The sequence below is a fragment of the Saccoglossus kowalevskii genome, chromosome 11 (genome assembly GCF_978046115.1).
Source record: "Saccoglossus kowalevskii chromosome 11, keSacKowa6.1, whole genome shotgun sequence".
NCBI lineage: Eukaryota > Metazoa > Hemichordata > Enteropneusta > Harrimaniidae > Saccoglossus > Saccoglossus kowalevskii.
This window is the reverse complement of record NC_140651.1, coordinates 31,982,442-31,996,708: the sequence shown is the minus strand read 5'-3', so window position 1 is coordinate 31,996,708 and position 14,267 is coordinate 31,982,442. Positions and strand designations below refer to the sequence as shown.

At 39.5% G+C, this 14,267-nt stretch overlaps 16 non-coding genes across 16 annotated transcripts; all 16 read left to right on the top strand.

The window, feature by feature from the left end:
* The first annotated feature begins 2 nt into the window (after window positions 1–2).
* TRNAQ-UUG (transfer RNA glutamine (anticodon UUG)) lies at window positions 3–74 on the top strand. The gene has a single exon. It is a non-coding gene; the product is annotated as a tRNA-Gln (tRNA).
* Window positions 75–373: 299 nt separating this feature from the next.
* On the top strand, window positions 374–445 carry TRNAQ-UUG (transfer RNA glutamine (anticodon UUG)). The gene has a single exon. It is a non-coding gene; the product is annotated as a tRNA-Gln (tRNA).
* A 299-nt stretch (window positions 446–744) lies between these two features.
* Window positions 745–816, top strand: TRNAQ-UUG (transfer RNA glutamine (anticodon UUG)). The gene has a single exon. It is a non-coding gene; the product is annotated as a tRNA-Gln (tRNA).
* Window positions 817–1,116: 300 nt separating this feature from the next.
* TRNAQ-CUG (transfer RNA glutamine (anticodon CUG)) lies at window positions 1,117–1,188 on the top strand. Its single transcript has one exon. It is a non-coding gene; the product is annotated as a tRNA-Gln (tRNA).
* A 1,416-nt stretch (window positions 1,189–2,604) lies between these two features.
* TRNAQ-CUG (transfer RNA glutamine (anticodon CUG)) lies at window positions 2,605–2,676 on the top strand. The gene has a single exon. It is a non-coding gene; the product is annotated as a tRNA-Gln (tRNA).
* Window positions 2,677–4,601: 1,925 nt separating this feature from the next.
* On the top strand, window positions 4,602–4,673 carry TRNAQ-CUG (transfer RNA glutamine (anticodon CUG)). Its single transcript has one exon. It is a non-coding gene; the product is annotated as a tRNA-Gln (tRNA).
* A 300-nt stretch (window positions 4,674–4,973) lies between these two features.
* On the top strand, window positions 4,974–5,045 carry TRNAQ-UUG (transfer RNA glutamine (anticodon UUG)). Its single transcript has one exon. It is a non-coding gene; the product is annotated as a tRNA-Gln (tRNA).
* Window positions 5,046–5,701: 656 nt separating this feature from the next.
* Window positions 5,702–5,773, top strand: TRNAQ-UUG (transfer RNA glutamine (anticodon UUG)). The gene has a single exon. It is a non-coding gene; the product is annotated as a tRNA-Gln (tRNA).
* Window positions 5,774–6,444: 671 nt separating this feature from the next.
* On the top strand, window positions 6,445–6,516 carry TRNAQ-UUG (transfer RNA glutamine (anticodon UUG)). The gene has a single exon. It is a non-coding gene; the product is annotated as a tRNA-Gln (tRNA).
* Window positions 6,517–7,173: 657 nt separating this feature from the next.
* On the top strand, window positions 7,174–7,245 carry TRNAQ-UUG (transfer RNA glutamine (anticodon UUG)). Its single transcript has one exon. It is a non-coding gene; the product is annotated as a tRNA-Gln (tRNA).
* A 1,773-nt stretch (window positions 7,246–9,018) lies between these two features.
* On the top strand, window positions 9,019–9,090 carry TRNAQ-UUG (transfer RNA glutamine (anticodon UUG)). Its single transcript has one exon. It is a non-coding gene; the product is annotated as a tRNA-Gln (tRNA).
* A 298-nt stretch (window positions 9,091–9,388) lies between these two features.
* On the top strand, window positions 9,389–9,460 carry TRNAQ-UUG (transfer RNA glutamine (anticodon UUG)). Its single transcript has one exon. It is a non-coding gene; the product is annotated as a tRNA-Gln (tRNA).
* A 1,924-nt stretch (window positions 9,461–11,384) lies between these two features.
* On the top strand, window positions 11,385–11,456 carry TRNAQ-CUG (transfer RNA glutamine (anticodon CUG)). The gene has a single exon. It is a non-coding gene; the product is annotated as a tRNA-Gln (tRNA).
* Window positions 11,457–11,756: 300 nt separating this feature from the next.
* Window positions 11,757–11,828, top strand: TRNAQ-UUG (transfer RNA glutamine (anticodon UUG)). The gene has a single exon. It is a non-coding gene; the product is annotated as a tRNA-Gln (tRNA).
* A 286-nt stretch (window positions 11,829–12,114) lies between these two features.
* TRNAQ-UUG (transfer RNA glutamine (anticodon UUG)) lies at window positions 12,115–12,186 on the top strand. The gene has a single exon. It is a non-coding gene; the product is annotated as a tRNA-Gln (tRNA).
* Window positions 12,187–14,110: 1,924 nt separating this feature from the next.
* On the top strand, window positions 14,111–14,182 carry TRNAQ-CUG (transfer RNA glutamine (anticodon CUG)). Its single transcript has one exon. It is a non-coding gene; the product is annotated as a tRNA-Gln (tRNA).
* Window positions 14,183–14,267: the final 85 nt, after the last annotated feature.

The following is a 14,267-nucleotide window of genomic DNA, read 5'->3' as shown; positions in this document are numbered from 1 at the left end:
CTGGTCCTATGGTGTAATGGTTAGCACTCTGGACTTTGAATCCAGCGATCCGAGTTCAAATCTCGGTAGGACCTTCGGTTATTTTGGTATGATATATCGCCGAGATAAATATCGATATATACAAACATGCGGCGCAGGAGGAATGCGACGTGCCCTCACGCCAATCTGTAATAAATCCTTCCTTAAAATCATCATCTGATGGCAGTTCCTAAAACAATAATACCATTCATGATATCAATGCGTGAGAAGGTGTCAATGTCTGAGTGACGCACAGGTATTCGAATTGCATCGTCATCTCAGTTGAAAGGATTTTCATCTTTCTGAGTAATGTTAGTTTTCACCATAGAAACGTATATTGGAAGGAAGTGTTACAGGTCCTATGGTGTAATGGTTAGCACTCTGGACTTTGAATCCAGCGATCCGAGTTCAAATCTCGGTAGGACCTTCGTTTATTTTGGTATGATATATGCTGAAATAAACATCGATATATACAAACTTGCGGCGCAGGAGGAATGCGACGTGCCCTCACGCCAATCTGTAATAAATCCTTCCTTAAAATCATCATCTGATGGCTGTTCCTAAAACAATAATACCATTCATGATATCAATGCGTGAGAATGTGTCAATGTCTGAGTGACGCACAGGTATTCGAATTGCATCGGTCATCTCAGTTGAAAGGATTTTTATCTTTCTGAGTAATGTTTGTTTTCACCATAGAAATGTATATTGGAAAGAAGTATTACAGGATCTATGGTGTAATGGTTAGCACTCTGGACTTTGAATCCAGCGATCCGAGTTCAAATCTCGGTAGGACCTTCGTTTATTTTGGTATGATATATCGCTGAAATAAACATCGATATATACAAACTTGCGGCGCAGGAGGAATGCGACGTGCCCTCACGCCAATCTGTAATAAATCCTTCCTTAAAATCATCATCTGATGGCAGTTCCTAAAACAATAATACCATTCATGATATCAATGCGTGAGAATGTGTCAATGTCTGAGTGACGCACAGGTATTCGAAATGCATCGGTCATCTCAGTTGAAAGGATTTTTATCTTTCTGAGTAATATTTGTTTTCACCATAGAAAGGTATATTGGAAGGAGGTATTACAGGCTCTATGGTGTAATGGTTAGCACTCTGGACTCTGAATCCAGCGATCCGAGTTCAAATCTCGGTAGGACCTTTGTTTATTTTGGTATGATATATCGCCGAGATAAAAATCGATATATACAAACTTGCGGCGCAGGAGGAATGCGACGTGCCCTCACTCCAATCTGTAATAAATCCTTCTTAAAAATCATCATCTGAGGGCAGTTGCTAAAACAAGAATACCATTCATGATATCAATGCGTGAGAAGGTGTCAATGTCTGAGTGACGCACATGTATTCGAATTGCATCGGTCATCTCAGTTGAAAGGATTTTTATCTTTCTGAGTAATATTTGTTTTCACCATAGAAACGTATATTGAAAGGAAGTATTACAGGCTCTATGGTGTAATGGTTAGCACTCTGGGGTCTGAATCCAGCGATCCGAGTTCAAATCTCGGTAGGACCTTCGTTTATTTTGGTATGATATATCGCCGAGATAAACATCGATATATACAATCTTGCGGCGCAGGAGGAATGCGACGTGCCCTCACGCCAATCTGTAATAAATCCTTCCTTAAAATCATCATCTGATGGCAGTTCCTAAAACAATAATACCATTCATGATATCAATGCGTGAGAAGGTGTCAATGTCTGAGTGACGCACAGGTATTCGAATTGCATCGGTCATCTCAGTTGAATGGGTTTTTATCTTTCTGATTAATGTTTGTTTTCACCATAGGAACGTATATTGGAAGGAAGTATTACAGGCTCTATGGTGTAATGGTTAGCACTCTGGACTCTGAATCCAGCGATACGAGTTCAAATCTCGGTAGGACATTCGTTTATTTTGGTATGATATATCGCCGAGATAAACATCGTTTTATACAAACTTGCGGCGCAGGAGGAATGCGACGTGCCCTCACTCCAATCTGTAATAAATTCTTCCTAAAAATCATCATCTGAGGGCAGTTGCTAAAACAATAATACCATTCATGATATCAATGCGTGAGAAGGTGTCAATGTCTGAGTGACGCACAGGTATTCGAAATGCATCGGTCATCTCAGTTGAAAGGATTTTTATGTTTCTGAGTAATGATTGTTTTCACCATAGAAATGTATAAAGGAAGGAAGTATTACAGGTCCTATGGTGTAATGGTTATCACTCTGGACTTTGAATCCTGCTATCCGAGTTCAAATCTCGGTAGGACCTTCGTTTATTTTGGTATGATATATCGCCGAGATAAACATCGATATATACAAACTTGCGGCGCAGGAGGAATGCGACGTGCCCACACGCCAATCTGTAATAAATCCTTCCTTAAAATCATCATCTGATGGCAGTTGCTAAAACAATAATACCATTCATGATATCAATGCGTGAGAAGGTGTCAATGTCTGAGTGACGCACAGGTATTCGAAATGCATCGGTCATCTCAGTTGAAAGGATTTTTATCTTTCTGAGTAATATTTGTTTTCACAATAGAAATGTATATTGGAAGGAAGTATTACAGGCTCTATGGTGTAATGGTTAGCACTCTGGACTCTGAATCCAGCGATCCGAGTTCAAATCTCGGTAGGACCTTTGTTTATTTTGGTATGATATATCGCCGAGATAAAAATCGATATATACAAACTTGCGGCGCAAGAGGAATGCGACGTGCCCTCACTCCAATCTGTAATAAATCCTTCTTAAAAATCATCATCTGAGGGCAGTTGCTAAAACAAGAATACCATTCATGATATCAATGCGTGAGAAGGTGTCAATGTCTGTGTGACGCACATGTATTCGAATTACATCGGTCATCTCAGTTGAAAGGATTTTTATCTTTCTGAGTAATATTTGTTTTCACCATAGAAACGTATATTTAAAGGAAGTATTACAGGCTCTATGTTGTAATGGTTAGCACTCTGGGATCTGAATCCAGCGATCCGAGTTCAAATCTCGGTAGGACCTTCGTTTATTTTGGTATGATATATCGCCGAGATAAACATCGATATATACAAACTTGCGGCGCAGGAGGAATGCGACGTGCCCTCACGCCAATCTGTAATAAATCCTTCCTTAAAATCATCATCTGATGGCAGTTCCTAAAACAATAATACCATTCATGATATCAATGCGTGAGAAGGTGTCAATGTCTGAGTGACGCACAGGTATTCGAATTGCATCGGTCATCTCAGTTGAAAGGGTTTTTATCTTTCTGATTAGTGTTTGTTTTCACCATAGGAACGTATATTGGAAGGAAGTATTACAGGCCGTATGGTGTAATGGTTAGCACTCAGGACTTTGAATCCAGCTATCCCAGTTCAAATCTCGGTAGGACCTTCGTTTATTTTGGTATGATATATCGCCGAGATAAACATCGATATATACAAACTTGCGGCGCAGGAGGAATGCGACGTGCCCTCACGCCAATCTGTAATAAATCCTTCCTTAAAATCATCATCTGAGGACAGTTCCTAAAACAATAATACCATTCATGATATCAATGCGTGAGAAGGTGTCAATGTCTGAGTGACGCACAAGTATTCGAATTGCATCGGTCATCTCAGTTGAAAGGGATTTTATCTTTCTGAGTAATGTTTGTTTTCACCATAGGAACGTATATTGGAAGGAAGTATTAAAGGCCGTATGGTGTAATGGTTAGCACTCAGGACTTTGAATCCAGCGATCCCAGTTCAAATCTCGGTAGGACCTTCGTTTATTTTGGTATGATATATCGCCGAGATAAACATCGATATATACAAACTTGCGGCGCAGGAGGAATGCGACGTGCCCTCACGCCAATCTGTAATAAATCCTTCCTTAAAATCATCATCTGATGGCAGTTCCTAAAACACTAATACCATTCATGATATCAATGCGTGAGAAGTTGTCAATGTCTGAGTGACGCACAGGTATTCGAATTGCATCGGTCATCTCAGTTGAAAGGATTTTTCTCTTTCTGAGTAATGTTTGTTTTCACCATAGAAACGTATATTGGAAGGAAGTATTACAGGTCCTATGGTGTAATGGTTAGCACTCCCGACTTTGAATCCAGCGATTCGAGTTCAAATCTCGGTAGGACCTTCGTTTATTTTGGTATGATATATCGCCGAGATAAACATCGACATATACAAACTAGCGTCGTAGGAGGAATGCGACGTGCCCTCACGCCAATCTGTAATAAATCCTTCCTTAAAATCATCATCTGATGGCAGTTCCTAAAACAATAATACCATTCATGATGTCAATGTCTGAGTGACGCACAGGTATTCGAATTGCATCGGTCATCTCAGTTGAAAAGATTTTTATCTTCCTGAGCAATGTTTTTCTTTTCACCATAGAAATGTATATTAGAATGCAATATTACAGGCCCTATGGTGTAATGGTTAGCAATCTGGACTCTGAATCCAGCTATCCGAGTTCAAATCTCGGTAGGACGTTCGTTTATTTTGGTATGATATATCTTCCTGAGTAATGTTTTTTTTTCAACATAGAAATGTATATTAGCATGCAGTATTACAGGCCCTATGGTGTAATGGTTAGCAATCTGGACTCTGAATCCAGCGATCCGAGTTCAAATCTCGGTAGGACCTTCGTTTAATTTGGTATGATATATCGCCGAGATAAACATCGATATATACAAACTTGCGGCGCAGGAGGAATGCGACGTGCCCTCACGCCAATCTGTAATAAATCCTTCCTTAAAATCATCATCTGATGGCAGTTCCTAAAACAATAATACCATTCATGATATCAATGCGTGAGAAGGTGTCAATGTCTGAGTGACGCACAGGTATTCGAATTGCATCGGTCATCTCAGTTGAAAGGATTTTTATCTTTCTGAGTAATGTTTGTTTTCACCATAGAAATGTATATTGGAAAGAAGTATTACAGGCCCTATGGTGTAATGGTTAGCACTCTGGACTTTGAATCCAGCGATCCGAGTTCAAATCTCGGTAGGACCTTCGTTTATTTTGGTATGATATATCGCTGAAATAAACATCGATATATACAAACTTGCGGCGCAGGAGGAATGCGACGTGCCCTCACGCCAATCTGTAATAAATCCTTCCTTAAAATCATCATCTGATGGCAGTTCCTAAAACAATAATACCATTCATGATATCAATGCGTGAGAAGGTGTCAATGTCTGAGTGACGCACATGTATTCGAATTGCATTGAAAGGATTTTTTCTTTCTGAGTAATGTTTATTTTCATCATAGAAATGTATATTGGCAGGAAGTATTACAGGCCCTATGGTGTAATGGTTAGCACTCTGGATTTTGAATCCAGCGAACCGAGATCAAATCTCAGTAAGACCTTCGTTTATTTTGGTATGATATATCGCCGAGATAAACATCGATATATACAAACTTGCGGCGAGGAGGAATGCGACGTGCCCTCTCGCCAATCTGTAATAAATCCTTCCTTAAAATCATCATCTGATGGCAGTTCCTAAACAATAATACCATTCATGATATCAATGCGTGAGAAGGTGTCAATGTCTGAGTGACGCACAGGTATTCGAAATGCATCGGTCATCTCAGTTGAAAGGATTTTTATCTTTCTGAGTAATGTTTGTTTTCACCATAGAAATGTATAAAGGAAGGAAGTATTACTGGTCCTATGGTGTAATGGTTAGCACTCTGGACTTTGAATCCAGCGATCCGAGTTCAAATCTCGGTAGGACCTTCGGTTATTTTGGTATGATATATCGCCGAGATAAATATCGATATATACAAACATGCGGCGCAGGAGGAATGCGACGTGCCCTCACGCCAATCTGTAATAAATCCTTCCTTAAAATCATCATCTGATGGCAGTTCCTAAAACAATAATACCATTCATGATATCAATGCGTGAGAAGGTGTCAATGTCTGAGTGACGCACAGGTATTCGAATTGCATCGGTCATCTCAGTTGAAAGGATTTTCATCTTTCTGAGTAATGTTAGTTTTCACCATAGAAACGTATATTGGAAGGAAGTATTACAGGTCCTATGGTGTAATGGTTAGCACTCTGGACTTTGAATCCCTCGATCCGAGTTCAAATCTCGGTAGGACCTTCGTTTATTTTGGTATGATATATGCTGAAATAAACATCGATATATACAAACTTGCGGCGCAGGAGGAATGCGACGTGCCCTCACGCCAATCTGTAATAAATCCTTCCTTAAAATCATCATCTGATGGCAGTTCCTAAAACAATAATACCATTCATGATATCAATGCGTGAGAATGTGTCAATGTCTGAGTGACGCACAGGTATTCGAATTGCATCGGTCATCTCAGTTGAAAGGATTTTTATCTTTCTGAGTAATGTTTGTTTTCACCATAGAAATGTATATTGGAAAGAAGTATTACAGGACCTATGGTGTAATGGTTAGCACTCTGGACTTTGAATCCAGCGATCCGAGTTCAAATCTCGGTAGGACCTTCGTTTATTTTGGTATGATATATCGCTGAAATAAACATCGATATATACAAACTTGCGGCGCAGGGGGAATGCGACGTGCCCTCACGCCAATCTGTAATAAATCCTTCCTTAAAATCATCATCTGATGGCAGTTCCTAAAACAATAATACCATTCATGATATCAATGCGTGAGAAGGTGTCAATGTCTGAGTGACGCACATGTATTCGAATTGCATTGAAAGGATTTTTTCTTTCTGAGTAATGTTTATTTTCATCATAGAAATGTATATTGGCAGGAAGTATTACAGGCCCTATGGTGTAATGGTTAGCACTCTGGATTTTGAATCCAGCGAACCGAGATCAAATCTCAGTAAGACCTTCGTTTATTTTGGTATGATATATCGCCGAGATAAACATCGATATATACAAACTTGCGGCGAGGAGGAATGCGACGTGCCCTCTCGCCAATCTGTAAAAAATCCTTCCTTAAAATCATCATCTGATGGCAGTTCCTAAAACAATAATACCATTCATGATATCAATGCGTGAGAAGGTGTCAATGTCTGAGTGACGCACAGGTATTCGAAATGCATCGGTCATCTCAGTTGAAAGGATTTTTATCTTTCTGAGTAATGTTTGTTTTCACCATAGAAATGTATAAAGGAAGGAAGTATTACTGGTCCTATGGTGTAATGGTTAGCACTCTGGACTTTGAATCCAGCGATCCGAGTTCAAATCTCGGTAGGACCTTCGTTTATTTTGGTATGATATATCGCTGAAATAAACATCGATATATACAAACTTGCGGCGCAGGAGGAATGCGACGTGCCCTCACGCCAATCTGTAATAAATCCTTCCTTAAAATCATCATCTGATGGCAGTTCCTAAAACAATAATACCATTCATGATATCAATGCGTGAGAATGTGTCAATGTCTGAGTGACGCACAGGTATTCGAAATGCATCGGTCATCTCAGTTGAAAGGATTTTTATCTTTCTGAGTAATATTTGTTTTCACCATAGAAAGGTATATTGGAAGGAGGTATTACAGGCTCTATGGTGTAATGGTTAGCACTCTGGACTCTGAATCCAGCGATACGAGTTCAAATCTCGGTAGGACATTCGTTTATTTTGGTATGATATATCGCCGAGATAAACATCGATTTATACAAACTTGCGGCGCAGGAGGAATGCGACGTGCCCTCACTCCAATCTGTAATAAATTCTTCCTAAAAATCATCATCTGAGGGCAGTTGCTAAAACAATAATACCATTCATGATATCAATGCGTGAGAAGGTGTCAATGTCTGAGTGACGCACAGGTATTCGAAATGCATCGGTCATCTCAGTTGAAAGGATTTTTATGTTTCTGAGTAATGTTTGTTTTCACCTTAGAAATGTATAAAGGAAGGAAGTATTACAGGTCCTATGGTGTAATGGTTATCACTCTGGACTTTGAATCCTGCTATCCGAGTTCAAATCTCGGTAGGACCTTCGTTTATTTTGGTATGATATATCGCCGAGATAAACATCGATATATACAAACTTGCGGCGCAGGAGGAATGCGACGTGCCCTCACGCCAATCTGTAATAAATCCTTCCTTAAAATCATCATCTGATGGCAGTTGCTAAAACAATAATACCGTTCATGATATCAATGCGTGAGAAGGTGTCAATGTCTGAGTGACGCACAGGTATTCGAAATGCATCGGTCATCTCAGTTGAAAGGGTTTTTATCTTTCTGATTAATGTTTGTTTTCACCATAGGAACGTATATTGGAAGGAAGTATTACAGGCCGTATGGTGTAATGGTTAGCACTCTGGATTTTTAATCCAGCGAACCGAGATCAAATCTCAGTAAGACCTTCGTTTATTTTGGTATGATATATCGCCGAGATAAACATCGATATATACAAACTTGCGGCGAGGAGGAATGCGACGTGCCCTCTCGCCAATCTGTAATAAATCCTTCCTTAAAATCATCATCTGATGGCAGTTCCTAAAACACTAATACCATTCATGATATCAATGCGTGAGACGTTGTCAATGTCTGAGTGACGCACAGGTATTCGAATTGCATCGATCATCTCAGTTGAAAGGATTTTTCTCTTTCTGAGTAATGTTTGTTTTCACCATAGAAACGTATATTGGAAGGAAGTATTACAGGTCCTATGGTGTAATGGTTAGCACTCCCGACTTTGAATCCAGCGATTCGAGTTCAAATCTCGGTAGGACCTTCGTTTATTTTGGTATGATATATCGCCGAGATAAACATCGACATATACAAACTAGAGTCGTAGGAGGAATGCGACGTGCCCTCACGCCAATCTGTAATAAATCCTTCCTTAAAATCATCATCTGATGGCAGTTCCTAAAACAATAATACCATTCATGATATCAATGCGTGAGAAGGTGTCAATGTCTGAGTGACGCACATGTATTCGAATTGCATTGAAAGGATTTTTTCTTTCTGAGTAATGTTTATTTTCATCATAGAAATGTATATTGGCAGGAAGTATTACAGGCCCTATGGTGTAATGGTTAGCACTCTGGATTTTGAATCCAGCGATCCGAGTTCAAATCTCGGTAGGACCTTCGTTTATTTTGGTATGATATATGCTGAAATAAACAACGATATATACAAACTTGCGGCGAGGAGGAATGCGACGTGCCCTCACGCCAATCTGTAATAAATCCTTCCTTAAAATCATCATCTGATGGCAGTTCCTAAAACAATAATACCATTCATGATATCAATGCGTGAGAAGGTGCCAATGTCTGAGTGACGCACAGGTATTCGAAATGCATCGGTCATCTCAGTTGAAAGGATTTTTATCTTTCTGAGTAATGTTTGTTTTCACCATAGAAATGTATAAAGGAAGGAAGTATTACTTGTCCTATGGTGTAATGGTTAGCACTCTGGACTTTGAATCCAGCGATCCGAGTTCAAATCTCGGTAGGACCTTCGTTTATTTTGGTATGATATATCGCCGAGATAAATATCGATATATACAAACATGCGGCGCAGGAGGAATGCGACGTGCCCTCACGCCAATCTGTAATAAATCCTTCCTTAAAATCATCATCTGATGGCAGTTCCTAAAACAATAATACCATTCATGATATCAATGCGTGAGAAAGTGTCAATGTCTGAGTGACGCACAGGTATTCGAAATGCATCGGTCATCTCAGTTGAAAGGATTTTTATCTTTCTGAGTAATATTTGTTTTCACCATAGAAAGGTATATTGGAAGGAGGTATTACAGGCTCTATGGTGTAATGGTTAGCACTCTGGACTCTGAATCCAGCGATACGAGTTCAAATCTCGGTAGGACATTCGTTTATTTTGGTATGATATATCGCCGAGATAAACATCGATTTATACAAACTTGCGGCGCAGGAGGAATGCGACGTGCCCTCACTCCAATCTGTAATAAATTCTTCCTAAAAATCATCATCTGAGGGCAGTTGCTAAAACAATAATACCATTCATGATATCAATGCGTGAGAAGGTGTCAATGTCTGAGTGACGCACAGGTATTCGAAATGCATCGGTCATCTCAGTTGAAAGGATTTTTATGTTTCTGAGTAATGTTTGTTTTCACCTTAGAAATGTATAAAGGAAGGAAGTATTACAGGTCCTATGGTGTAATGGTTATCACTCTGGACTTTGAATCCTGCTATCCGAGTTCAAATCTCGGTAGGACCTTCGTTTATTTTGGTATGATATATCGCCGAGATAAACATCGATATATACAAACTTGCGGCGCAGGAGGAATGCGACGTGCCCTCACGCCAATCTGTAATAAATCCTTCCTTAAAATCATCATCTGATGGCAGTTGCTAAAACAATAATACCGTTCATGATATCAATGCGTGAGAAGGTGTCAATGTCTGAGTGACGCACAGGTATTCGAAATGCATCGGTCATCTCAGTTGAAAGGGTTTTTATCTTTCTGATTAATGTTTGTTTTCACCATAGGAACGTATATTGGAAGGAAGTATTACAGGCCGTATGGTGTAATGGTTAGCACTCTGGATTTTTAATCCAGCAAACCGAGATCAAATCTCAGTAAGACCTTCGTTTATTTTGGTATGATATATCGCCGAGATAAACATCGATATATACAAACTTGCGGCGAGGAGGAATGCGACGTGCCCTCTCGCCAATCTGTAATAAATCCTTCCTTAAAATCATCATCTGATGGCAGTTCCTAAAACACTAATACCATTCATGATATCAATGCGTGAGACGTTGTCAATGTCTGAGTGACGCACAGGTATTCGAATTGCATCGGTCATCTCAGTTGAAAGGATTTTTCTCTTTCTGAGTAATGTTTGTTTTCACCATAGAAACGTATATTGGAAGGAAGTATTACAGGTCCTATGGTGTAATGGTTAGCACTCCCGACTTTGAATCCAGCGATTCGAGTTCAAATCTCGGTAGGACCTTCGTTTATTTTGGTATGATATATCGCCGAGATAAACATTGACATATACAAACTAGCGTCGTAGGAGGAATGCGACGTGCCCTCACGCCAATCTGTAATAAATCCTTCCTTAAAATCATCATCTGATGGCAGTTCCTAAAACAATAATACCATTCATGATGTAAATGTCTGAGTGACGCACAGGTATTCGAATTGCATCGGTCATCTCAGTTGAAAAGATTTTTATCTTCCTGAGCAATGTTTTTTTTTTCACCATAGAAATGTATATTAGAATGCAATATTACAGGCCCTATGGTGTAATGGTTAGCAATCTGGACTCTGAATCCAGCTATCCGAGTTCAAATCTCGGTAGGACGTTCGTTTATTTTGGTATGATATATCTTCCTGAGTAATGTTTTTTTTTCAACATAGAAATGTATATTAGCATGCAGTATTACAGGCCCTATGGTGTAATGGTTAGCAATCTGGACTCTGAATCCAGCGATCCGAGTTCAAATCTCGGTAGGACCTTCGTTTAATTTGGTATGATATATCGCCGAGATAAACATCGATATATACAAACTTGCGGAGCAGGAGGAATGCGACGTGCCCTCACGCCAATCTGTAATAAATCCTTCCTTAAAATCATCATCTGATGGCAGTTCCTAAAACAATAATACCATTCATGATATCAATGCGTGAGAAGGTGTCAATGTCTGAGTGACGCACAGGTATTCGAATTGCATCGGTCATCTCAGTTGAAAGGATTTTTATCTTTCTGAGTAATGTTTGTTTTCACCATAGAAATGTATATTGGAAAGAAGTATTACAGGCCCTATGGTGTAATGGTTAGCACTCTGGACTTTGAATCCAGCGATCCGAGTTCAAATCTCGGTAGGACCTTCGTTTATTTTGGTATGATATATCGCTGAAATAAACATCGATATATACATACTTGCGGCGCAGGAGGAATGCGACGTGCCCTCACGCCAATCTGTAATAAATCCTTCCTTAAAATCATCATCTGATGGCAGTTCCTAAAACAATAATACCATTCATGATATCAATGCGTGAGAAGGTGTCAATGTCTGAGTGACGCACATGTATTCGAATTGCATTGAAAGGATTTTTTCTTTCTGAGTAATGTTTATTTTCATCATAGAAATGTATATTGGCAGGAAGTATTACAGGTCCTATGGTGTAATGGTTAGCACTCTGGACTTTGAATCCAGCGATCCCAGTTCAAATCTCGGTAGGACCTTCGTTTATTTTGGTATGATATATGCTGAAATAAACATCGATATATACAAACTTGCGGCGCAGGAGGAATGCGACGTGCCCTCACGCCAATCTGTAATAAATCCTTCCTTAAAATCATCATCTGATGGCAGTTCCTAAAACAATAATACCATTCATGATATCAATGCGTGAGAATGTGTCAATGTCTGAGTGACGCACAGGTATTCGAAATGCATCGGTCATCTCAGTTGAAAGGATTTTTATCTTTCTGAGTAATATTTGTTTTCACCATAGAAAGGTATATTGGAAGATGGTATTACAGGCTCTATGGTGTAATGGTTAGCACTCTGGACTCTGAATCCAGCGATACGAGTTCAAATCTCGGTAGGACATTCGTTTATTTTGGTATGATATATCGCCGAGATAAACATCGATTTATACAAACTTGCGGCGCAGGAGGAATGCGACGTGCCCTCACTCCAATCTGTAATAAATTCTTCCTAAAAATCATCATCTGAGGGCAGTTGCTAAAACAATAATACCATTCATGATATCAATGCGTGAGAAGGTGTCAATGTCTGAGTGACGCACAGGTATTCGAAATGCATCGGTCATCTCAGTTGAAAGGATTTTTATGTTTCTGAGTAATGTTTGTTTTCACCATAGAAATGTATAAAGGAAGGAAGTATTACAGGTCCTATGGTGTAATGGTTATCACTCTGGACTTTGAATCCTGCTATCCGAGTTCAAATCTCGGTAGGACCTTCGTTTATTTTGGTATGATATATCGCCGAGATAAACATCGATATATACAAACTTGCGGCGAGGAGGAATGCGACGTGCCATCTCGCCAATCTGTAATAAATCCTTCCTTAAAATCATCATCTGATGGCAGTTCCTAAAACAATAATACCATTCATGATATCAATGCGTGAGAAGGTGTCAATGTCTGAGTGACGCACAAGTATTCGAATTGCATCGGTCATCTCAGTTGAAAGGGTTTTTATCTTTCTGAGTAATGTTTGTTTTCACCATAGGAACGTATATTGGAAGGAAGTATTACAGGCCGTATGGTGTAATGGTTAGCACTCAGGACTTTGAATCCAGCGATCCCAGTTCAAATCTCGGTAGGACCTTCGTTTATTTTGGTATGATATATCGCCGAGATAAACATCGATATATACAAACTTGCGGCGCAGGAGGAATGCGACGTGCCCTCACGCCAATCTGTAATAAATCCTTCCTTAAAATCATCATCTGATGGCAGTTCCTAAAACACTAATACCATTCATGATATCAATGCGTGAGACGTTGTCAATGTCTGAGTGACGCACAGGTATTCGAATTGCATCGGTCATCTCAGTTGAAAGGATTTTTCTCTTTCTGAGTAATGTTTGTTTTCACCATAGAAACGTATATTGGAAGGAAGTATTACAGGTCCTATGGTGTAATGGTTAGCACTCCCGACTTTGAATCCAGCGATTCAAGTTCAAATCTCGGTAGGATCTTCGTTTATTTTGGTATGATATATCGCCGAGATAAACATCGACATATACAAACTAGCGTCGTAGGAGGAATGCGACGTGCCCTCACGCCAATCTGTAATAAATCCTTCCTTAAAATCATCATCTGATGGCAGTTCCTAAAACAATAATACCATTCATGATGTCAATGTCTGAGTGACGCACAGGTATTCGAATTGCATCGGTCATCTCAGTTGAAAAGATTTTTATCTTCCTGAGCAATGTTTTTTTTTTCACCATAGAAATGTATATTAGAATGCAATATTACAGGCCCTATGGTGTAATGGTTAGCAATCTGGACTCTGAATCCAGCGATCCGAGTTCAAATCTCGGTAGGACGTTCGTTTATTTTGGTATGATATATCTTCCTGAGTAATGTTTTTTTTTTCAACATAGAAATGTATATTAGCATGCAGTATTACAGGCCCTATGGTGTAATGGTTAGCAATCTGGACTCTGAATCCAGCGATCCGAGTTCAAATCTCGGTAGGACCTTCGTTTAATTTGGTATGATATATCGCCGAGATAAACATCGATATATACAAACTTGCGGAGCAGGAGGAATGCGACGTGCCCTCAC